Raw genomic sequence first — 24,676 nt, forward strand, 5'->3', positions numbered from 1 at the left:
ACCGAACCATTTAGTTTCTATTTCTCTTAAAAAGATATAGGATGTCTTCCTGCCTTCCTCTCTGTATAACACAGAGAAATATAGTGTAATACATTAGTAATGAGTGAATATATTAGTCTGATATTATCTGTATATGCTACCCAGTGATGAACAGGAGTTAGAATTGTAGATAGAAATTTCATTCAATAACTAACGAAGTAGGCAAGAATTCAACATTGCATCATGTGACTTTTCAACAGAGGATGAGAGAATATTAGTAGATAGAATTGTTTGGAGTCCTAGAGGTCAGGAAAGCAGAAATATACAAAGCAGAAAGTGAAGAAGTTGGTGAATGTTCTGGGGTGTCTGTATTTTTTTGTTAAATAAAAGTTCTCTAAATTAGCTTCCTACCTTTGCCTCCATTTCTGCCCAAGTTGTCTGATCCCTCTGATATTTTCTCAGGATGGGGAGCAGATTCCCCTTTATGTGAAACCATAGTGGCCCATAATTCTCTTTAGTAACACCATGGAGAGATATAATAATCATTTCAAATGAACACTTGTTTATCTAAATTTTGATGGTTATATTTAACTTTATGTTGTAACAAACAATATGAAGTAAACTGTGCCTGCGAAAGGGTAGGCTGCCGTGGTGAGTGGGAAATTGGGGATATTGATGGTGGAATTGGTGTCTGAACATTTAATTCTTGAAAGGAATGTATTATGTATGAACACCTTGGTATTTCACAATATTATTATTTTTTTAGGTTTTTGGCCACACCTAGTGACTCTTAGGGTTTACTCCTGGCTATGTACTCAGAAATCGCTTCTGGCTTGGGGGACTCTATGAGAAGCTGGGGGATTGAACCGTGGTCCATCCTAGGTTATTGCTTGCAAGACAGATTCCCTACCACTTGCACCACTGCTCTGGCCCCACAACATTACAATTTTTTAAAACATTATAAAATTTTTAAATGAAAATATTAAGTTATGCTCCAATCTGCCTGGAGAAATTAGTAGATAGCAACCATATCTTTTTGCATGGAACCCAAAATATTTCTTCAAGCAATTCTGAATTTTCACATAAGAACTGAAGGGAACTAGCATATTTATTTTAAGAAGGCAGCCTTGAGTGGAGCAATACCAGTTCCTTATCGCTTTCCAGGTTTGTATTGTCATGGCCAATAACATTCTGTATGTGGGCATCCAGAATTTTCTGAAGAAACAGTACATAGGAAGAAATGAAACATTTCATGCTCATTCATTAGAAGAGTTAAAAGTATTAAAATGATCACACCTTACTCAAATCATTTTACAGTCTCAATACCATCCACATAAAAATTACAAGTGTAATTTGTAATTAGAGGAAAAACCTCTAAGCTTCTATAGAGTAACAAAAGGCTCAACGTAGTCAAATAAATTCTGAGGAAAAAAAAAGAGAACTGGAGTGGTTAATCCTAAGTGAAATAATTCAGGATCTTCCCAGTTTTCTACTCAGTTCATTCTGAGTTCTCAAACTTTCTCTGTTTCATATCCAGAGATAATCAGTGATATTATTTATTATGGGTACAGAAATGTACACAAAGAAAATACAGAAAATAAACTAAAAAGTTTATATATAAAAGCTAGCTATATTTATATAAGCACCTTTTTTATTCCCTAAAAATATAGAATATAAATATCAATAGGCATAAAAAGCTAGCTTATTATTCACATTTATTAATTTTCTTATGGTGCATAAAGTTCAATCACAAATTCATGTACACAGCTTCTAGACAGAAATCAAAATAATCAGTGAGTTTTTATATTTGTAGTTTATTGATATGAGCTATGCATTGAGATTGTAAGAGTATTCATATATTACTATGTTCTGTTTTGGCAATTATATTGAACAATTTTATGACTTTATTCTAATAAGCAATTTTATTGGGTTCTTATTTTTTAAATTTACATGACTACACAGTGGAATTTATGAAAATCTTTAAGAAATAAAATTTTACTCAAATTTAAAAATGGAAAGATACTGGAAATCTTAATACAAAAGATCACCTGATATATCTCAGTTTCAACATACACAAAAAAATAAAGCATAGACTGATACTGTGGCATTGATCCATAGTGAATATTTTGAAATAAAAACTGCGAAGCTTAATCTAGATTAAACCTTTATTTAACACCTTGAATGCCACTTCTTTTACATGTTAATGACATTTAAAAATCTGAAATAGAAAATGTATTGGGAATTTTATTTACAAAAAGTCAAATTTAGAGCATTGACAAGTGTGAAAAAGTGGGAGGAAATAAATAAGAAAAATCTCTATAAGAAATTCATTTTGATTTTTATCTTATGTTATAATACTTTAGAAAAATCATTATCATGTAACTTGTAAGTCAGAATTCAAGAAACTATGAGTCAATAGCATTTTGGCAAAGTTTATTTTTCTTCTTTATGAGTCTGTGGCGTGCTTGGTGTACATATGGCTGTGCTCAGGGCTAACCATTGGCTCAATGTTCACTGATCACTCATGGAGGGGCTCCAAAGAACATATATGGTGCCAGAAATTGTCAGGTCAACTGTATGAAGGGCAAACACCCTACCCGCTGCACTATCACTCTGATCCACTCCATCTCTAGTGTCTATTGAGATTATATATCCTGTAATTAAGAAATTCTATGAGAGGTAGTCATTAAGCTCATGCTATATATTTGAACAAATTTCAAACCAGTGAACTGCATTTCAGCTATACAATCTTTTAATACTTTACTTGTATATGAATAACTTGTTTTGGTTATATATTTATAAAAATTGTAGAAAGTACACATTTTCTAATGCCCTTTCTTATCCACTGCTTTTCCCACTACATCTGAAAGACAAGGAAAGTGTTACTGGTCTGTTTCTCTCAAAGGCATAGAGTGGCTACAAAATTTTTTCTATATCATCCTTGTCCTGATTTACATTTTTGGTCTCATTTATCCATCTCAAGACTACTTTGTGGAGATGCGAAACTATATTAGATTTCCAAAATTTAGTTTTCTTAACAAGAATTAGTTTCTGTTGCTGGTAATCAAATACTTCTTTTTAACACAAGGTCATTTGGACACTAAATATTTTAATATCAAAAGATTTCTGAAGAGCGAAAGAGATTGAGATTGCTAGAGGAAGCCAAAACATATGAAGATTAGATGATTATAAAAATGCATAATTCTTGAGGAATGCCCAAAAATCAAGCAACAGATACAAATTTGTAGGAAGTTTTAATTAAAATCATCTGAGGTTGAGAATTCACCTGTATAAGAAGTAATGCAATACTACAATGAAACAGAATCAGTTGATATGTGAAAATGTCTGTGAAGTGAAAAGATTTTTCATAGTATGTTATAAAAATAGAAATAAATTAAATAAGGTCTAGAGGTATATTCATAAAAGGGCATAATTTGTTTATCTTAGAAATACAGAGATGACACATGAAAGACACATGAAAAAGTGCTCCACATCACTAATCATCAGGGAGATGCAAATCAAAACAACGATGAGATACCACCTCACACCACAGAGAATGGCACACATCACAAAGAATGAGAATAAACAGTGTTGGCGGGGATGTGGGGAGAAAGGAACTCTTATCCACTGCTGGTGGGAATGCCGTCTAGTTCAACCTTTATGGAAAGCGATATGGAGATTCCTCCAAAAACTGGAAATCGAGCTCCCATACGATCCAGCTATACCACTCCTAGGAATATACCCTAGGAACACAAAAATACAATACAAAAACCCCTTCCTTACACCTATATTCATTGCAGCACTATTTACCATAGCAAGACTCTGGAAACAACCAAGATGCCCTTCAACAGACGAATGGCTAAAGAAACTGTGGTACATATACACAATGGAATATTATGCAGCTGTCAGGAGAGATGAAGTCATGAAATTTTCCTATACATGGATGTACACGGAATCTATTATGCTGAGTGAAATAAGTCAGAGAGAGAGAGAAAAACGCAGAATGGTCTCACACATTTATGGGTTTTAAGAAAAATGAAAGACATTCTTGCAATAATAAATTTCAGACACAAAAGAGAAAAGAGCTGGAAGTTCCAGCTCACCTCAGGAAGCTCATCACAAAGAGTGATGAGTTTAGTTGGATAAATAACTACATTTTGAACTGTCCTAATAATGAGAATGTATGAGGGAAATTGAGAACCTGTTTAGAGTACAGGCGGGGGTTGGGTGGGGAGGAGGGAGACTTGGGACATTGGTGATGGGAATGTTGCACTGGTGATGGGTGGTGTTGTAAAAAAGAAAAAAAAAAAAAGAAATACAGAGATGAAGCTAGTCAGATAATGACCAGAAACTTTTAGTCTACATACAATGGTTTGTGTTGCATGATAACTTCACAGTGTTCATATTCTTTCTGATATGTTTAAAACTATATTCTTTAAAATATTTTGGGATCATGATATACAAAACTATTATTATAGTTTCAAAGACTAGAGAGGAAACACAAAAATTAAAGCAGTTTTCTTGCACATAATTGACTCTGGTTTGAATCCCTGGCAGCATACAATGGTCCTTTGAGCATTATCAGGTGTGATTTGTGATCTAAATATAAATTAAGAGCTGATCTTTGGCATGTTAGGAGCATCCCCCCGCAACTTAGAGTATTAAGCTTACAAAAAGTAATGTTCCAATTCCAAAAGTACTACCAATATCAGCATCCTTTAATTTTATAGTGTTTCCTATTCCCATCTTACAATAGTGTTGGGTCTTACAGTTTTGATGCATAACTACTTCATTTTATACCACTAAATTATCTAAATCCTTTAACCAATATTATTATGCTCATTATGGTAGTTCTGGTACCATATTATTTCCTCTTCTATGGTATTCCCATGTCTGTCATCCTGGATCAAGGTCTGTCCATCATTTGATGTCTTCTCTCACCATATCTTGTTACTCTATATACCATAGACAAGTGAGAACATCCAGTATGCGTCCTCCAACTAATTTAATTTTCTTAACCTTATGCTTTTAGTCTCATCATGGTTTTACCAAACTTCATGGTTTTATCTTTGCTTGACACTGCAAAGTATTTAATTGTAAATATTTATGACATTTCTTTATCTATTTTTCCTGTCATTGAAGATTTGGGTCATTTCATGTCCCAGTTAATATAGTAAGTTTTGTAAAGTATGTAGATGTATGTATATATTTTTACATTTGCTGTGTTTGGGGAATATATACAGGAAATGGAATTGCTGGATCATATGCAGCTCTATTCTTACTCTATTTTTTTGAGAAATACCAATATTGCTTTTCACAGGGTACGAGCCAATATTTACACCAGCATTAAATTAAAACTAGTATTTTAAAACTCATCCTCAGCAGCACTTTTATTTATCATGTATTTCATATGTGCAATTCTCACCTGTGTGAGACCAATAAGATAATAACCTCACTGTCATTTTGATTGATATTCCACTAATAACAGTGATGGTAGATACTTGTTCATATATTTATTGGACATTTGTATGTTCACTTTATGGCAATAAATTTTATCTCTTTTCCCATTCCTTTTGAAGGGGTCATTGATTTCTTGGTCAAAGTGCTTTGTGATTGCTTTACATATACTAGATAATAATCCTTTCTTTTACATAGTCAATATAAAAACTTTCTTTCATTTAACAGGAATAAACTAATTTTACTACTGCATAAAACCAGTTAATTTTGATTTAAACCTATTTGTCTATTTTTGTTTCTTTTATTTTTTTAATAATAATAATAATAATAATAATAATAACCACAAAACCAAAATCACCTGTGAGGTGTCTTATTGGAGTCCAGAATCTTGGATTATTCTGAATATGTTTTTCTACATGTATTTTATGGATTCTTATCTAATAACAAGGTCATCAATATCATTTGAATTAACTTTTATGTACTGTTTGGGATATAGTTTATATTTCATTTTTTTGGCTTTTGTATCCAGTAAAAGGTGATCCTTAACAAAGAGACAATATATATGTAAATATACATATATATCTATATAAATATACAGATATATATTTAGTATAAAGATTTTTGTGTGTCTTAATTTCTTTTACTTTATTAGATTTTTTGTGGGTCACACTCGGTAATGCTCAGGTGTTACCCCTGACTATGTGCTCAGAAATTTTTCCTGGCTTGGAGGACCGTATAGGATACTGGGGTATCAAACCATGGTCCATCCTAGACTAGCATGATCAAGGCAGACACCTTATGTACTGCACCACAACTCTGCCCCCTGCTTTTTGTTTTAATTAGAAAACTCTTAACTGAGTGAATATATTGTTTGATTTCTCAATGACATTTTTGTTTGCAACAGTTATTTTCATGTTTATTTAATTATTTAACAATAGAAAATAAAGGTTTAATTACATTAAACTAATTCTGTTTACTTATTCAGGAAAAACATTACCTTTGGCACATTTGACTATCAAGGTTATGCTTGTGTAAATCTCATATGAATGTGATAGATAATATGACATAAGAATTTCCAATGTTTATTTCCATTTCTTTGAAATAGAAAATTTTAAATTAAATACAAAATGTTATTTCACTTCTATACTGTATTGATTATCTAGAAATGTATATGGCATATTTTATATGTACATACCATGTGTATATTTAATCAGCAGCTCTGTAGAATGAGTAAAGCATCCCTGCTCCAAAAATCAGCAGTCTTCACGTTTGGGTTTATTTTTGTCCTTAGTAAAGCATCACTAATCCAGTTTTATCAAAAACCCCTAGGAATATTCAAATATCTATTTTTTTACAATTGTGAGACTTTGCTTCCATCAATCTATTTTTGTTAGGGGATTGTGTGTATTGGCAGTGCTCAGGGTGACACTCCAGAGCTTGGGGACCATATGTGGTGCCAGACTTTGAACTATTTTTGTGTTTCAAGCTGCATGCAAGGTAAACACTTTCATCTCTTTACTATCTAGCCCAGTTCCACTTTATGTCCATCTCATTTTGTTAATATTTGATGTTCCTTTATACTTGTCACTTTTCAGCTTGTAGACTGTCACAATGCTGTTAAAGCTACCTGTTTGAGTCTCTCATCCTATTGTTATTTAAGGAAAATTATAATAGCCACAAACATTTTATGTAGATTCATTCTATAGTACTCTACAGATATTTATTGAGAATAGTGTATGTGTCCTGCACTGTTCATGGTGCTGGAAATAAGTGGCTGAATAAAATTGACAGTGTTTCTGAATTGTTCTTACTGGGGAAAGACAAGGAGATCGTTCTCATATGAACACACGTATATACATAATGGTAAATTGAATATATTTTTATAAAAAAATAAATAAAGAATTGTGACAAAATATTTTAAAAAATGACAGGATATATCTTTTTTTATAAAGTGGTATTCAAAAGCTATCTGGATATATTCTTTATAGATGTTTGAAAGTATATGAAAAATGAGAGAGAATTTTAAACTTATTCTCTATTACACTTTGACAAAATAATATATATTAAAAGATTTATTCTGCAAAGAATTGCCCTTAATTGGGAATAAATTAAAGAGAAAAAAAACTACTGGGTGCAGTATTTTTAGCTGAAATTTTAGTCTATAAATTAGGATGGCCACATTGTATTTTTCCCCTCAGTATTTTGCATTATGGTCTTGCATAAACTTGGTCATTAATGTGGTGTTACAACCCCCAACTTCCTAGCTGATGAATAATTATGTCTGCTGTTGTGTTATTCTGGAACTCAAAATGAAAAGCATAAATGCTTGATGTGATAAGAAATGCAGGCCCAATGTGTTTCTCTGTGTTCTTTCTTATGATAGACTGTACTAATTATTGGTGTTTCTGATAGAAGTAATTATCACATTTTGAAGATTTAATTTGGCTACAAAAACTCTCACTAAATGTGGCTCTTCATCAGAATTATGAGTCTTCTTTTACTTACTGATTTTAGATTGGTGATTTTTTTGACACCCTAAGAGCTGAACAAAGCAAAAGGTAACTATAACATAGTACTATTGGGCAATTTGGCAGTTAACTGAGAGCAACTACTCTAATTTCTATGAAGATATAGATTATATAGTTGAATATATGTATAGACATATGGTTTTAAGTACATATAATATGTTAGGTAATGGAAATACTGCACTGACTAAATCTCAGAAATTGAAGCAATTTTAATGATTGATCTATTCTAATGGCCCACCATTCATATTGAGTTAAAATCCATAGTTTTCATATAAAATCATGCCATCTATTTCTCTTCTGTAACTGTCCAAATTTTGCTCCCTAGAACATCAGCTATTTTCAGTTTACCAAAATCTCAATAACTTTCATTGTTATTCTGGAACACAATAGAATTCTGTTCTCTCAAATTTTTACTTGACTCACACTCTTAATACATTATTATATCTTTCAGCCTTTAATTACTATTGTTTTCTTTGTTTTTAGGCCTTAACCCATGTGTTCAGGTTATAATCCCTGCTTGGTGGCTAGGGATTGATCCTTTCTCATGACTGATGTAGGGTCAGCAAGTTGAACAAAGCAAGCACCAAACTCCTTGCTCTCTCTCTCTCTGTCTCACTCTGTCTCTCTCTCCTCTCTAGCCCATGTGATTTAATAAAAACGGAAAATTTCAATAGCAAAAGTAAACATTTGGAGGATATATTTCAAATTTCCACTGGAAATGGTACAGAAATGAATAAATTCATAATAACACATGGCCTACTTTTAAATTAAATACAAATAATTATCAGAGCAATTTCATTCCCATTTTTAAATGCTATATTTCTATATTATCACTTAATTGATGCTGTAAGTTTAATTAATGGGAGTTTTTATAACAGTAATAAATGTTAGTTTACTCCATAAATTATTTGTAGATGGTTAGAAGTATAAATGATAGCTCCATCTTTTATTTTTTTTACCTATTGAAGCATTTATTTTTTCCCTGACTACAAGACTTACTTACTATTAGGAGGTATATTGTCTTAATGTCTATTTGTAGTTTAAATTATGACTTCATACATTTCAACAGATATATAAAATAATTATAAATATGCAAGTATAAATAATATCCAAGTCAGAGCTTTAGAAAATCTAAAGAAAATATACATAGGGAGCAAATTCTCCCTAGTCCAACAATTATGTGAGAAACCTTGGAATGGGATCTGCTTTAACAGGAGTTTAAAGCAATGTTCTCTAACCTGGAGTCTGAAGAATGAATCCGTTGGTGGTCAGAGCCACGGAACCATTTTCCAAGCCATGTAGCAGCTGTATCAGTGGTTTTTGATAAAGGTTGCATGAACTATGCTTGTTCTTACTCACAAAGTAGTTGAAAAGTACAGTTTTCACCAAAAAAGCACAGAGGATAGAAATAATTACACTGAGAACTACCATAATCATGTAAATAAATGAGGGAACTGGAAAGCCTGTCTAGAGTACAGGTGGGGGTGGGGGGGATAGAAGGAGATTTGGGTCATTGGTGATGGTAATATTACACTGGTGAAGGGAGTGCTCTTTACATGACTGAAACCTAATCACAATCATATTTGTAATCAAGATGTTTAAATAAAGAAAAAATATTAATAAAAAAGCACCGAGGGGAGAGTGAATGATCGTGCAAAGAGTTTATAATTAATCCCATGACAGTATACTTCAAGGGTGGAGAAAACCTGTATCTCCTAGGCCAGTGGTTGGCAACCTGCGGCTCTCGAGCCACACGTGGCTCTTTACACTTTTTTTTCCATTTTTTTCTTTATTTAAACATCTTGATTACATAAGATTCCATTGTATATATGTACCATAGTTTCTTTAGCCATTCGTCTGTTGAAGGGCATCTTGGTTGTTTCCAGAGCCTGGCTATTGTGAATAGTGCTGCAATAAATATAGGTGTGAGGAAGGGGTTTTTGTATTGTATTCTTGTGTTCTTAGGGTATATCCCTAGAAGTGGAATAGCTGGGTCGAATGGGAGCTCAATTTCCACATTTTGGAGGAATCTCCATATTGCTTTCCATAGAGGTTGGACTAGACAGCATTCCCACCAGCAGTGGATAAGAGTTCCTTTCTCTCCACATCCCTGCCAGCACTGATTGTTCTCATTCTTTGTGATGTGTGCCAATCTCTGTGGTGTGAGGTGGTATCCCATCATTATTTTGATTTGCATGTCCCTGATGATTAATGATGAGGAGCATTTTTTTCACGTGCCTTTTGGCCATTTGTATTTCTTTTTTATCGAAATGTCTGTTCATTTCTTCTCCCCATTTTTTTTTATGGGATTAGATGTTTTTTTTCTTGTAAAGTTCTGTCAATTCCCTGTATATTTTGGATATTATTTCCTTATCTGAGGGGTGTTGGGTGAATAGTTTCTCCTACACGGTGGGTGACTCTTGTATCCTGGGCACTATTTCTTTTGTGGTAAAGAAGCATCTCAGTTTAATATATTCCCATCTGTTGATCTCTGCTTCCACTTGTTTGGAAAGTACAGTTTCCAACTTGAAGATGCCTTTAGTCTCAATGTCATGGAGTGTTTTACTGACGTGTTGTTCTATATACCTTATGGTATCTGGTCTGATATCAAGGTCTTTAATCCATTTGGATTTTACCTTTGTATATGATGTTAACTGGGGGTCTATGTTCACTTTTTTGCAAGTGGCTAACCAGTTCTGCCAGCACCACTTGTTGAAGAGATTTTCCCTGCTCCATTTAGGATTTCTTGCTCCTTTGTGACTTTGTCAGTCATTGTCATGATGTAATTTTCTCTACATTGTAAGGCAAATTTTATGGAATTTAATGTTATCTATAAATAATATCGTTCTAAAGTTTTTGTTTTATTAGTTGTGTTATTTGTATCCTCCTGACATATGTGGATACTTGCATACAGAATATTCTCAATAAAAAGTTATTGAAACTAAAAACAGTATAGCATCCTATGTATTTTTGGTTTTAAAAATGTGGCTCTCGTAGCTGGAAAGATAGCATGGAGGTAAGGCATTTGCCTCTCATGCACATGGTCGGTGGTTCGAATCCCAGCATCCCATCCCTGAGCCTGCCAGGAGCAATTTCTGAGCACAAAGCCAGAAGTAACCTCTGGGCGCTGCCAAAATAAAAAAAAAAATGTGGCTCTCAAAATAAATTTCAATCGTGGTTTTGGCGAGATTTGGCTCAGTTGAGAAAAAAAGTTGCCGACCACTGTCCTAGGCCAAGGGAATTCCGTCTTTAATGTCCCCAATAGTTACTGTGTCTATGCAGGGAGAAAAAGAAAAAAAAGCACAAAATAATCCTTTTGTCCACTTATATATTTATTAATTGATTGATTTTTTTGAATTCTTTATTTTGGTGTAGATATTGAAGTTGATGTCTCTAATTTTATTTTATTTTATCTTTCTCTTTCTTTTTGCACTCTGTCATGGTTTGATTTCAGGACTGATTCTATATTGTGGTGCTTGTCTTTATTGCTGTAGTGCTCACTGGATATTTTATTTGATATTTCTTTCTGTATTGTTGCAGTGTTTCAATTATCTTTTTTCTGTCCTCTCAAACTAAGGTCAAAAGCCTCTAGAAGGAATCTGCCCATTTTCAGCCTCTTTGATTTTTTACCCCATTCTATAGCTTTTCTTTCCTTCAAACAAAACCACATAACTTGAACTATCTAACTCCTCCTCGCAAATAGAGGGGGAAACAAGGGAGGGTACCAGGACCAAACAGATTCAGGGGTGGCGAACAAGTTCGACACAAAGAGCCAAATTTTTAAACTGTGAGAGTCAGAGAGCCACACCACACAGTGACCTGCCTAAACAAACACTCACACAAAAGCATATAATTTTAACAATAATATATTAAACACATATTGCATTTTGCCATTTTGAATGAGGGTAAAAATCCTGTTTGCCACCCCTAAATTTATGATCCCTAGTAGTAAGTTAGACAAAAAGGGAACCACTTACTCTAGCAACCCAGGGGGTGATGGTGGGGGTTATGGGTTGCAAGAAGAGAACATGGGTGGAGGGAAGACAAATTTGGTGATGGGAATTCCCCTGATTCAATGTTAATTGTACATAAAACACTAATGCTGGTCTTCTGTCCAAGTGGCGATTCCAAAATGCAGAAAGACTTAGAAATTACTAAGCTAAATAACTTTTGGTGTTTTATTAATTATATAAATATATTATTTCTAGTAAAGTTGCAATCATTTGAAATTCGTGAGATGAAAATTAGTTGGTCATTGTTTACTCATCGCTTTAGATAATTATGGCTTGGCAAACACTACTTTTTGTTTTTGTTTTGATTAATATGTAATTTTTTAATTTTTTATTTTTGATTATGAGAACAATGATACAAAGAGGAGAAGGTTAAGTTACAGTGGAAGGACAATCGCCCATAAACAGAGTTTTCAAAAGAAATCCCCTTGCTGACACCTAAATATTGAACTTACAAAGAACATTAAGAAAAATAAGGCAGAATCCATGTACAATTCCTTTGTCCACAATCCCCCAATTGTAGTAATTATAACATTTCTTAGCAGTACACAAAGCAATCTAAGGCCATGAGATTTATGTGACTCCTTAAACATTGAAGGCATAGTATTATTTTTTTATATTTTCATGCACATTAGTTTAAGTTAACATCAAAAGTTTAAGGATTTTTTAAGGGTTAGAGTCAAAAGAACACAGTAAAAACGGTGTTAGAGTGGCAAATATTGTTTGCATAGGCCCACCAAAATATGGGGGACATGGAAAGGAAAAGCCCTGAAGTTTCCTGGCATAAGACCTATTCTAAGCTCCAGGCAAATTAGTTTATTCAATCCAAGTCATTGTCTGTAGTGCCAATACAGTTTTATTTTTCACGCAGTCTCTATTTTTGGCATCAGGTTTCTGTATTAAAGATCCTGGAATCTGCACATCCTACATTGAAGTCAGGCTGGTGTGGAGTATCCTCTAATAGTTTCACCTCACAATTAAGGGGCAATACAGAAAGCCCTGTCCCGTAAGCAAGTCATTGTTGTTAAGTTTTCTCAGTGTTAAGGGAAGTCTCTTTTGAGTAGGTTGATGTCAGAGCAGCGGTAGGGTCTTCCCTGGTAGAGGATTGCCTCCAGGTGATGTAATAAACAAGGCTTTCCCCCATTACGAACTCCTTAGGGAGGGGCTGGGTGGGGACCCTGAACTTCCGGCCTCCCCGCTTCTTGAAGCAGTCACTGATAATCTCTTACCAGTCTATATTTTCAAAACCACATGGGGGCACTAGTACTCACTATTATTGAATTATGTTTTTATGTATGCAGAATGTCCATTTTGTACTCTGCCCTTTTGCACACACCTAGAAAAATCATTTTTCTCTTTAACTCTCTCACCCCCTATCATCATTACTCCACATTTACCCTTTTTAACTTAAGTACTGTAGAGTTCTAAGTCACAGACCAAGTGGTGCCCAGGATTTAACACCCCCCCCCAAAACTATTCCAAAAAGTATAAAAAGGACTCCTATGTCTTTTCAGCATTTTATGTGTTTTTCTTTTTATGGCTATAACTCTTGCTGAATATTTTCTTATACAGTGATGATTTTCCCTCCCTTTTTTATCTTTTCTTCTCTTTGTGAACTGTTCAATAGGGAATTTAGTGAAAGAGTCCCTCAATTTAATGCTTATATTTGAACCAAGTCATGGGTATTGTTAGATGTGTTCTTACGCCCCCATATACTCTGATATGACACGTGGCTTTATTTCTTGTTTGCATAGGCACATTAAAATGGGAAAATACTATACATATAAATAAGTTCTTATCTAATAGAGATGGGAACACACAAGTCTTGTAGTGCAATGGAACCTTACACCCTGAACATTGACATAAAGACCTGGCACAGGCCTCAGAAGAATGTGCATTCTCCATCCACCCCTGATCTAAGGAAGACATCTATATATTTTTTTTATTTTATTTTTTGTCCCCCAATTCATAATACAGACCAGGCAAAGAGCCTGTGTTGAGGTATATAAGGGGTGCAATTACTGTACCTCCTCTTTCTATACAGTCAGTGTAAAGAACACAGCCTGTGGTAAGAATTGGGAGGACTTATCTCTTTTCATTTCTTTTCTTTTTGATATATATATATCCCAAGTGTCCTTCCTCCCCACGTTAAGCTTTTAAAGTTATGCTTTCTCAACATTATTATTTTATTCACCTTTATAAGATCTTTAGGATTGTATCAATTATTATTATTATTATTATTATTATTTAAATAAAAGAGAATCATTGATTGAACCAACTGTCTGGTTAAGCAATCCCATAGAAAGGCTGCTGCAGGGATTTTTACTTCTTGCCACACTAGTTGTTTTATGCCCTAAACAGAAGATAGGACTCTCATATAAATGTCTGTTTGGGGCATTAACCAGAGTCCCATATGATGAACAATCTTGCCTATTTCTCAGTGTTACCTTGGTATCCACTTTATATAAGAGAGTAAAGCCCTCAGTATGGATTACCAAGACATCCTAGTTTTAATATATATTGACTGAGCTAGCCTTAGACCCACAACACCAAAGCACTTGACTTATGGACAGTGATTGAAAAACAAATATTTCAAACTTTAATGAGTTTATTCATCCAAATCTATTGACTTGGCTAAATGTATTTTATGATGCCTTAAACACCTCTCTCTCTCTCTCTCTCTCTCTATATATATATATATATATATATATATATATATATATATATATAATTTACTCAAAAGTAGACACCACAAAATGAATTGTTATGCTTAGTTAAACAATTTCATCATATTGCTGACTCAATATTATTTTGCTTGTGCAATCTGCTGTAGTGAACTTAAATAGACACTATTCTCTTCACAGAGGCCAGTGTCACAAATATAAGTTATGAAATGCTTTCAGCAACAGTCCACCTGGGGAATAGTTTCTCTTCTCTCAATTTCCAATTCTATATCCCCCACCACAATATCTTATTTCTCAGAACAATTTTGAATTCAATAGTTATACCGTGAATTTATTGCTTCATTATCCTAGTTATTTCTTAATCATTTTATTTATAATCCATACCCTGTCATAAGTATATGATATTTAAAAGAGAGAAATTTCCTTTTGTAAAATTTTGAATAGATCCAGAGGAAAATACCAAGACTCAAATTTGTCCAATATAAGTTTTAAGTACAAAATGTCCAAAATTATTCTGAATATTTTCTCCCCTCCCCGCCAAAATAAATCCATGTTCTCACAGTACACAAAACTGTCATGAATATCTATGCGTAATCACTTATCTGTTCATTCAGTCATGAAGAAGAGAAATACTTATTTTAGGGGCTAGTGATCATGTGTTTATCTATATCAATCACTATGATGAGCAATCCGAACAAAATCAAACACAAGAGACCTATTATATTTTAGCTGTGATTTAGAGTGAATTATAGTGCTTATCCATCATTTTCTCTGTACCAAATGCAGACATTACAAGAACAATTCTTGCTTTGATATTATTAAATGTAGCTATCTATTGACAACATCAAATGCTGAAATGGTAAACTTTACCTTGGCTAATAATCTAGAGGTAATAAAATAATTTGCCCAAGTCAAAAAATAGGCAAGAGAAGGAAAAATATAAATTCTGATATATGTTTTCAAATATCACTTACAGTTATACATAATATTATAGGACATGGGATTGGAGAAAGAGTTTAGTGGTTAAGGCATATTTATTACAGTTTGATCTAGCACCACCTGGTCCCTGAAACCATTAGCTACCACCAGGGAGGCACCCAAGCATTACCAGGTATGGCGTGGTAGTGCCTCAGCTAAATTTGATGCGGCACTTAAAGAAAAAAAAAAAACTTCTCATGTTAGGTAATTCCTAACATGAGCACATTCCTAACAGAGTACAAAAACACTACATTCTTGGAACATCAAATTAAAACACTGTGCCAATTGGTCAAAATTAACTTGTAGTCACCCTGGATTTCTCACTTGAGACTCCACTATCACATAAGGGTCATACATGCAAAGAATATCATCTTTTATAAATATAAACAAAAGAAAGGAATACAAAAGAAACTTAAATCTCTTTAGTAAGGTCATATATAAGTAAGATCATACACTGACTTTATTTTTAATGATTCTGAATATTTTCTGCTTTTTCCCATCAAAAAAAAATCCATGCTCTCAAAGTACACAAAACTATCATGGACATCTGTGAGTTAATCAAACTTGAGCCTTCATATGTTACTCAGAATAACTTATTGAATGCCAGGAGAGAAGGCAATATTTTTAATAATTAATATTGAATTAACTATATTAAGTCTTACTATTTTGCAGCAGTCAATATGGATACCACTGGATTAATTTAAGGCTTAAAATTCTGTCATAAGAATTTATTATGTTGATGATGCAATATTTTCTAATTATTATTCAAATGTTACTTATGAATAATCTTTAGATATATGCTAGATTCAAATAAATACAGGTTTACAATAATTTAATATGGCTCAATCTGTAAATCACAATAAATATATGACTAAAGAGAAAAAGACACTAGAATGTTGAAAATAATACCATAAGGACATCTGAAACGTAAAGGGGATTTGGCAGTAATATTCCTACAATGCTGTGACCAGTGAAGTCTGGGATGACACTAAATCTTATATGTTAATATACAGAAGATTGTGTTTCATATGAAGGAAAGTGAAGGTTGATTATTTGGACACAAGAGAGCAATTTTACTGACTCTGAGAACAGTTATTAATATAAAGTGATATCACAGTACTAGATACCTTTTCAACTGTAGCATATGTAGAATATACTTCCAATATAGCATTTTGTAGTGTGAAAAAGAACATCACAACAGTTTAGGGGCTACCCTTTTTAATGGCTGTTACGTGTTCAATTTTTTGACACTTTTTCTCTTGATTGGGTTATTTGTATACATTCACAAAAGTTACACCCCCACATAAGATAGTTATATCTATTTTCCTAGTCTCCAGATGATATACACTTCTGACTCATATCTGCAAATATAATGACCAAAAATAAGGGAGATGTGTTAAAGGCACGTAGGTGTAAGCTTTCTCATTTTTCACAAACAAGTTGCTGAGAAACTGACATGTGTTTTCCCACATTGAAAAATGTAAATGGGTTTCTTTTCATTAAGTTAAATAAAAGAGTATCACATCATACTTTTACACTTCTTGAAATTTAACTCTTCTTTCTTCCAAAGAAATATGGCTTAAAGTTCTGGAGAAAATAATAACATCAATTTGCAATTGTGTTTATGTCAACATGACCAGACACACAACATGACACACACACAAGAAAAGCCAACGATTCTGGTTTAAACATTGTATAATCAGAAAAGACAAATAAGTGTAATGTCATTCCTTGACAAAATTTTTTTCATGATATATATTATATCATAAATATAATATCATATATATTATTAACAATAGATATGAGAAGCCTAAACAATAGCACAGAGAGGAGGGCATTTGCCTTATACTCAGCCACTGGACTTTGATTCCCACTATCCCAAAGGGTTCCACAAACCAGAATGAAATGACTTCTGAGTGCAAATCAAAGGGTAAGTCATGAACACTGCCAGATGTCAACCCCCACACCTTCCCCAAGAAAGAAAAAGTACATTTCACGGATATTTGGAGTAGATTAATCAGAAAGTGGTTGCTAAAATAACTTCCTATCCCTAATGAATATTCTCATTTTCAGACTAACAGAATTAACAGGAGCCTATGTTCATGAGGGCCCTTACTGCCATGTTCATAATTTACAGAGCTAGACTTCCTCCCAGAATAGATGATACTGAGTGCTGTCAACATTTGCTCTTCAGAGTGAAGTTTTTGGTAGGATATAGGATGAAGAAAAGTATTAGCTTTTTCTTTTAAGTCCTTGTACTGTCTACATAGCTCAAGCATATATATCAATTACAAAATATATATTTAGTAAATTAAAGACTTCCTCATATGTCAGTCATATAGAGCACAACAGTGCAGTATTTATGGAAACTGGAAAGGTCAGCCAGTGGATGTAAATAAAGGAGAATGAAGATTAAGATAGAGAGAAAAGGAAATGAGTGAGTGAAAAAAATGCCTGAAAATTATGTGCTCCAGAATAAAATTAATTTTAAAGGGTGGTTTTATTGGCTAATTTATATCCCCTGCTGTGTTCATTTATGATAGTAAAGTGTGCACAGTTTTCAATTTCTTTCATAATTATTGAACTACTTAGGTAATAACTTATTAAAATAATTCATTTAATCTATAACTTAAATGGCTGGGAAAAAAGATTTCAGGTTGCTCTTATTTTTTTTAAATTTTATTTAAATACCTTGATGACATACATGATTGTGTTTGGGTTTCAGTCATGAAACCAAACATTACCAGTGTAACATTCCCATCACCATGTCCCAAATCTCTCTCCTCCCCACCCAACCCCTGCCTATACTCTAGACAGGCTTTCTATAACCCTCATATATTCTCATTATTAGGATAGTTCAAAATGTAGTTATTTCTCTAAATAAACTCATCCCTGTTTGTGGTGAGCTTCATGAGGTGAGCTGTAATTTCCAGCCCTTCTCTCTTTTGTGTCTGAAAATTATTATTTCAAGAATGTCTTTTATTTTCCTTAAAATCCATAGACAAGTGAGACCATTCTGTGTTTCTCTCTCTCTCTCTCTCTCTCACTTATTTCACTCAGCATAATAGATTCCATGTACATCCATGTATAAGAAAATTTCATGACTTCATCTCTCCTGACAGCTGCATAATATTCCATTGTGTATACGCACCACAGTTTCTTTAGCCATTCATCTGTTGAAGAGCATCTTGGTTGTTTCTAGAGTCTTCCTATGGTAAATAGTGCTGCAATGAATATAGGTGTAAGGAAGGGATTTTTGTATTGTATTTTTGTGTTCCTAGGGTATATTCCTAGGAGTGGTATAGCTGTATCATATGGGAGCTCAATTACCAGTTCTTGGAGGAATCTCCACATCGCTTTCCATAAAGGTTGAACTAGATGGCATTCCCACCAGCAGTGAGTAAGAGTTCCTTTCCCTCCACATCCCACCAACACTGTTTGTTCTCATTCTTTGTGATGTGTGCCAAACTTTGTAATGTGAGGTGGTACCTCAGAGTTGCTTTGATTTGTATCTCCCTGATGATTAGTGATGTGGAGCACTCTTCATGTTTTCTTTGGCCACTTGTATTTCTTCTTTGTCAAAGTTTCTGTCCTTTTCTTCTCCCTATTTTTTGATGGGATTAGATTTTTTTTCTTATAAAGTTCTGTCAGTGCCTTTTGGAGATTAGCCCCTTATCTGATGGATATTGGGTGAATAGTTTCTCCCACTCAGTGGGTGGCTCTTGTATCCTGGGCTAATTTTCTTTGAGGTGCAGAAGCTTCTCAGTTTAATATATTCCCAACTGTTAGTCTCTGCTTTTACTTGCCTGGAGAGTGCAGTTTCCTCCTTGAAGATACCTTTAGTCTCATTGTCCTGCAGTGTTTTACCTACGTGTTGTTCTATATATATTATGGTTTTGGATCTGATATCGAGTCTTTACTCTATTTGGATTTAACCTTCATGCATGATGTTAGCTGGAGGTCTAAGTTCAATTTTTTGCGAGTGGCTAGCTAGTTGTGCCAACACCACTTAGTGAAGAGGCTTTCTTTGCTCCATTTAGGATTTCTTGCTCCTTTATCAAAAATTAGGTGATTATATGTCTGAGGAAAATTCTCAGTATTCAAGTCTATTCCACTGATCTGAGGACCTGTCTTTATTCCAGTACCATGCTGTTTTGATAACTGTTGCTTTGTAGTAAAGTTGGGGAAAGAAATTCCTCCCATATTCTTTTTCCCAATGATTGCTTTAGCTATTCTAGGGTGTTTATTGTTCCAAATGAATTTCAAAATTGCCTGATCCACTTCTTTGAAGAATGTCATGGGTATCTTTAGAGGGATCGCATTAATCTGTATAATGCTTTGGGGAGTATTGCCATTTTAATGATATTAATTCTGCCAATTCATGAGCAGGATATGTGCTTCCATTTCCACATGTCCTCTCTTATTTCTTGGAGCAGAGTTTTATCATTTTCTTTGTATAGATCATTCACATTTTTAGTCAAGTTTATTCCAAGATATTTGAATTTGTGTGGCACTATTGTGAATGGGGTTCTTTTCTAAATGTTCATTACTTCCTTATTACTATTGGTGTATAGAAAAGCCATTGATTTCTGTGTGTTATTTTGTAGCCTGCCACCTTGCTATATGAGTCTATTGTTTCTAGAAGCTTTTTGGTAGAGTCTTTTGAGTTTTCTTTTTTTTTTATTTAAACAACTATATTACATACATGATTGTGTTTGGGTTCAGGCATATAAAGAACACCACCCATCACCAGTGCAACATTCCCATTACCAATGTCCCAAATCTCCCTCCTCCCCATCCAACCCCCGCCTGTACTCTAGACATGCTTTCTATTACCCTAGTACATTCTCATTATTAGGATAGTTCAAAACGTAGTTGTTTCTCTAACTAAACTCATCCCTCTTTGTGGTGATCTTCATGAGGTGAGCTGTAACTTCCAGCTCTTTTCTCTTTTGTGTCTGAAAGTTATTATTGCAAAAATGTCTTTCATTTTTCTTAAAACCCATAGATGAGTGAGACCATTCTGCGTCTTTCTCTCTCTCCTCACAGCTGCATAATATTCCATTGTGTATATATACCACAGTTTCTTTAGCCATTCATCTGTGGAAGGGTATCATGGCTGTTTCCAGAGTCTTGCCATGGTAAATAGTGCTGCAATGAATATAGGTGCAAGGAAGAAATTTTTGTAGTGTATTTTTGTGTTCCTAGGGTATATTCCTAGGAGTGGTATAGCTGGGTCGTATGGGAGCTCGATTTCCAGTTTTTGGAGGAATTCCATATTGCTTTCCATAAAGGTTGAATTGGACGTCATTCCCACCAGCAGTGTCTGTCCATTTTTTCTCCCCAATTTTTGATGGGATTAGATGTTTTTTTCTTGTAAATTTTTGTCAGTGCCTTGTATATTTTGGAGATTAGCCCCTTATCTGATGGGTATTGGGTGAACAGTTTCTCCCACTCACTAGGGGGCTCTTGTACCCTGGGCTTATTTTCTTTGAGGTGCAGAAGCTTCTCAGTTTAATATATTCCCAATTGTTAATCTCTGCTTTCACTTGCTTGGAGAATGCAATTTCCTCCTTGAAGATGCCTTTAGTCTCAATGTCCTGCAGTGTTTTACCTACGTGTTGTTTTATATATCTTATGGTTTTGGATCTGATATCGAATCTTTAATCCATTTGGATTTAACCTTCGTACATGATGTTAGCTGGGGGTCTAAGTTCAATTTTTTGCAAGTGGCTAGCTAGTTGTGCCAGCCCCTTGAATGAGCCTCTGGGAGAGTGAATTTTTTGGGCCCTTTTCGGGCATTCCCAAGATGTTTAGGAGACAGGACAGGAAACAAACACACACAGGCAGCACTCACAGTTTTTCACAGTCAGGCCCCACTGGGCCAGCGTAGATTTTCCAAGCCTCAGGTTGCTATTATTTTATTAATTTTCTTCATTGCCATTTTTATCACCTGTATCATTTTGATATTTTTTGTTTGCAGTTTCCTGATTAAAATTTGCCAAAAAGCCTATTTTTAAAAAATATTTTCAAGTACATATATTTTTGTCTTTATTATCAAATTTCAATTTTATTCAAGCTTATTAACTAAAGTAAATTTTATGGTTATATTTTTAAGCTATTCCCCACTAAAAATAAATATGTATATATTTATTTACCTTCAATTCACCATTAAAATTTCAATTCTAGAGACCAGAAAGAGAGAGGGAATGATAAAGAGAGAGAACTAGGGTCAAAATATCTTTTTTATGGTGTTTAATAACTGTCTCAACAAATTCAACCACCTGTCACAATATAGAATTCCCTGATCATATAGTTCCCATATGTGTGCCAATAAAAATAAATAAATATATAAATACAACTTTAATTCTTCTCAACCTAACTTTGCCATCATTTATCCAATTCAATCATCTCTCCCCCCCTACATTCTGGAAACCACTAATTGATCTTAAAGACTAAAAGATTATGCTTTATTTATAGCTCATCCTTTTGCTTACATTCTATAACACATAAAATAAAAATTATGTGGTGTTTTTCCTTTTCCTTTTGACATCATTCATTCCAATATCTTCTAGGTTCATCTTAATCATTTAAAATGGCATTTATTTAGTTGACTATAACTAAAATCCTTAAGTGTTTTAAGTGTTAATGTGAGAATCAATTAGCTTAAGACATAAGCAAATTGATTAAAACATATAACACAACCTTTTTTCATATCATATAGTTTTAGGATCATGTCTCTGACTTCAGCATTCTATGTAAAATAAGGCAGAAATAGCAATTGTCAGATCTTGTAGGAGAGCCTTAGAGATTGGAATAAAAGGTCTGCCTGTTCTGGGAGGCCTTAATTCTGGTCATTTTCAATAATGCTGTGCAGCATGGAGAATCCCACTCCCCACTGAGTCACTGGGACTCTTTCTATTCTTTCAGCAATAAAGGGTCCAGCCCTTCAGTATTGAACTGAAGTACTGTAGTCACTAGATGTTGAGGATGTGTGGATCTCTTCTAAACTTTGAATCTTGATATCTCTCAGTGTCCAGCTTAGTGAGTCTTAGAGAGAAACTATGTTTGGCTAATTTTTTGGTAAGTGAGGTCAAAACGTTTTATCATCTTTTTCATATCACTAATTTGTTTATAATTAAAATTCACTTATGCATTGCTTACATGGCTATTTTTTAATAAAGATCATGTCATAGATTTTGTAAAGCTTCATTAAAATTTCATTTTTACTTACATGATGCAAATATATTTTATGAGTATAATTTCATTTATGTGACCTACTGGTTGCATGGTAATATTTTGAGGCTAGGTTAAATATAATCAACCTAACCATGAAGGACCATTTATTTCTCCTTTCAAAGAAGTCTCTCTATGAATACTGAATATTCAACTAATTAGATGAGCTTAATTCTCTATGATCTGGCATAAAGCCAGAGATAGAAAAAAGCATAATAATATTATGTTTGAAAAGTTTCAAAAGACAAGCCAAGAATGTAAGATGCATAATTTCTGTGTATATAAAGTCACCCTGAAAATAACAGCTCTGAGTTCCTAGAGCAGGAGATCTAAAGCAGTTGGGGTTCAACCAAATTTAACTCCTGGTCATTTGGTCTCCAAGCACTATCAGGTGTATCCCTCGAGATCCTTGTGCACCACTATGTATAGTCCTAGAAATTCCTAGCATTGCAAAGTGGCCTGGGTATACGTTGCACCCTAAGACCTAAACAGCATCTAATCCTCAAATTCTCCTAGTCTGGTTGTCTAATAATTGTTAGTGGTTTCTCTAGTCTACCAGAGACCCACTGGGACTCCCTTATTTCACCCCTTCACACAAAAAAGAGAGGAGCTAGAACATAATTAATTCAAAAGAATATACATAAAAATGTAACAGTACCTGTGGTAAACTAATTATCAAATGTCATAACTTTCAAAATTCTTTGCCCAGAGTGACCTATTCATTACTTGTGGAAACTTTTCCTCTCATTACCTGATCCCCTGATGACTAAAGCCTCGTCATGCTTCAAGTCAATATTTTCCCAATATTTAACCTTCAATTCATTTACTCATATTCAGTCCCACATTCCTGTCCTTCTATCACAAATCTCAATTGCTGCCTTTAGCACATTTCAGTTACACATAGTTGTCCTTATGTGTCTATATTCTATGTATATATTTTAGATTAAAATTATTTTAGAACCAGTGGGTCATAAACTTAGCTTTGGCTAAAATGTTGGAAATCAACTTGAACCTATCCTAGACAAAGATATTTTTTGATTACCCTAATACTTATATATGGTTGTTCAGCCAACTTGAGATGATTAAAGAAATAGATTGGACAACTCTGAATTCTTGGTTTTTAATGTCCACATATCGTAGTGTACATTATTGAAACTTACTGTTTCTAAATTCTAGCCAAGGCTTACATACACACATTCCTAACATTCCAAACCTGTGTAGATACCATTTAGTCTGCCATAGAAGCAATACACAGCAATAAACTTAAAAGGGCTCTTAAAAAAACAGCAAGATTTTCTCTTATTGCAATCATCTCATTATGCAACCACCCTTTAAAACTGAACAATCAGTCCTTCCATACTCTCTATATGACTATCACTTTTTCAAGGAACTTTGAACCTTAAGCCTCGTTTTGTCTCTAGTGCTTTTTGGGGTATTTAAATCTTCTGTTTCACTTTTTTTAGAGTTCAAATTCCCTTCCCAGAGCTTCATTTGTTGCTCTGAACTATGAGTCTCTCAGATGTTAATTTATTTCGAATTTCACTCCTCACAACTATATTAAAAAGCAGTTAACTACACTCACCTTCATTTAATTTCCACTACATATAGCCACTTGCTAAATCTACTTCAATAGAGATTTTGCTCCCAAAGTCTAAAGTGTTCCTGAAAATAACAAACTACAGGTAGAGAAATTTCATCTTACAAGTTATTCTATTAGGATAAACAAAAAAACAGTGCATATATTATCTATAAACAATTTTGTTATTTGGCTATAGTTAAAACTTCTTTTGTCTTGATTTTCTAC

The 24,676-nt window shown here is 33.9% G+C and overlaps 1 non-coding gene across 1 annotated transcript; it reads right to left on the reverse strand.

Moving 5' to 3' along the window:
• Positions 1 to 13,926: 13,926 nt before the first annotated feature.
• On the reverse strand, positions 13,927 to 14,059 carry LOC126007911 (small nucleolar RNA SNORA51). Its single transcript, XR_007495383.1, has one exon. It is a non-coding gene; the product is annotated as a small nucleolar RNA SNORA51 (small nucleolar RNA).
• Between the last annotated feature and the right edge of the window lie 10,617 nt (positions 14,060 to 24,676).

The sequence above is a fragment of the Suncus etruscus genome, chromosome 4 (assembly GCF_024139225.1).
Source record: "Suncus etruscus isolate mSunEtr1 chromosome 4, mSunEtr1.pri.cur, whole genome shotgun sequence".
Taxonomy (NCBI): domain Eukaryota; kingdom Metazoa; phylum Chordata; class Mammalia; order Eulipotyphla; family Soricidae; genus Suncus; species Suncus etruscus.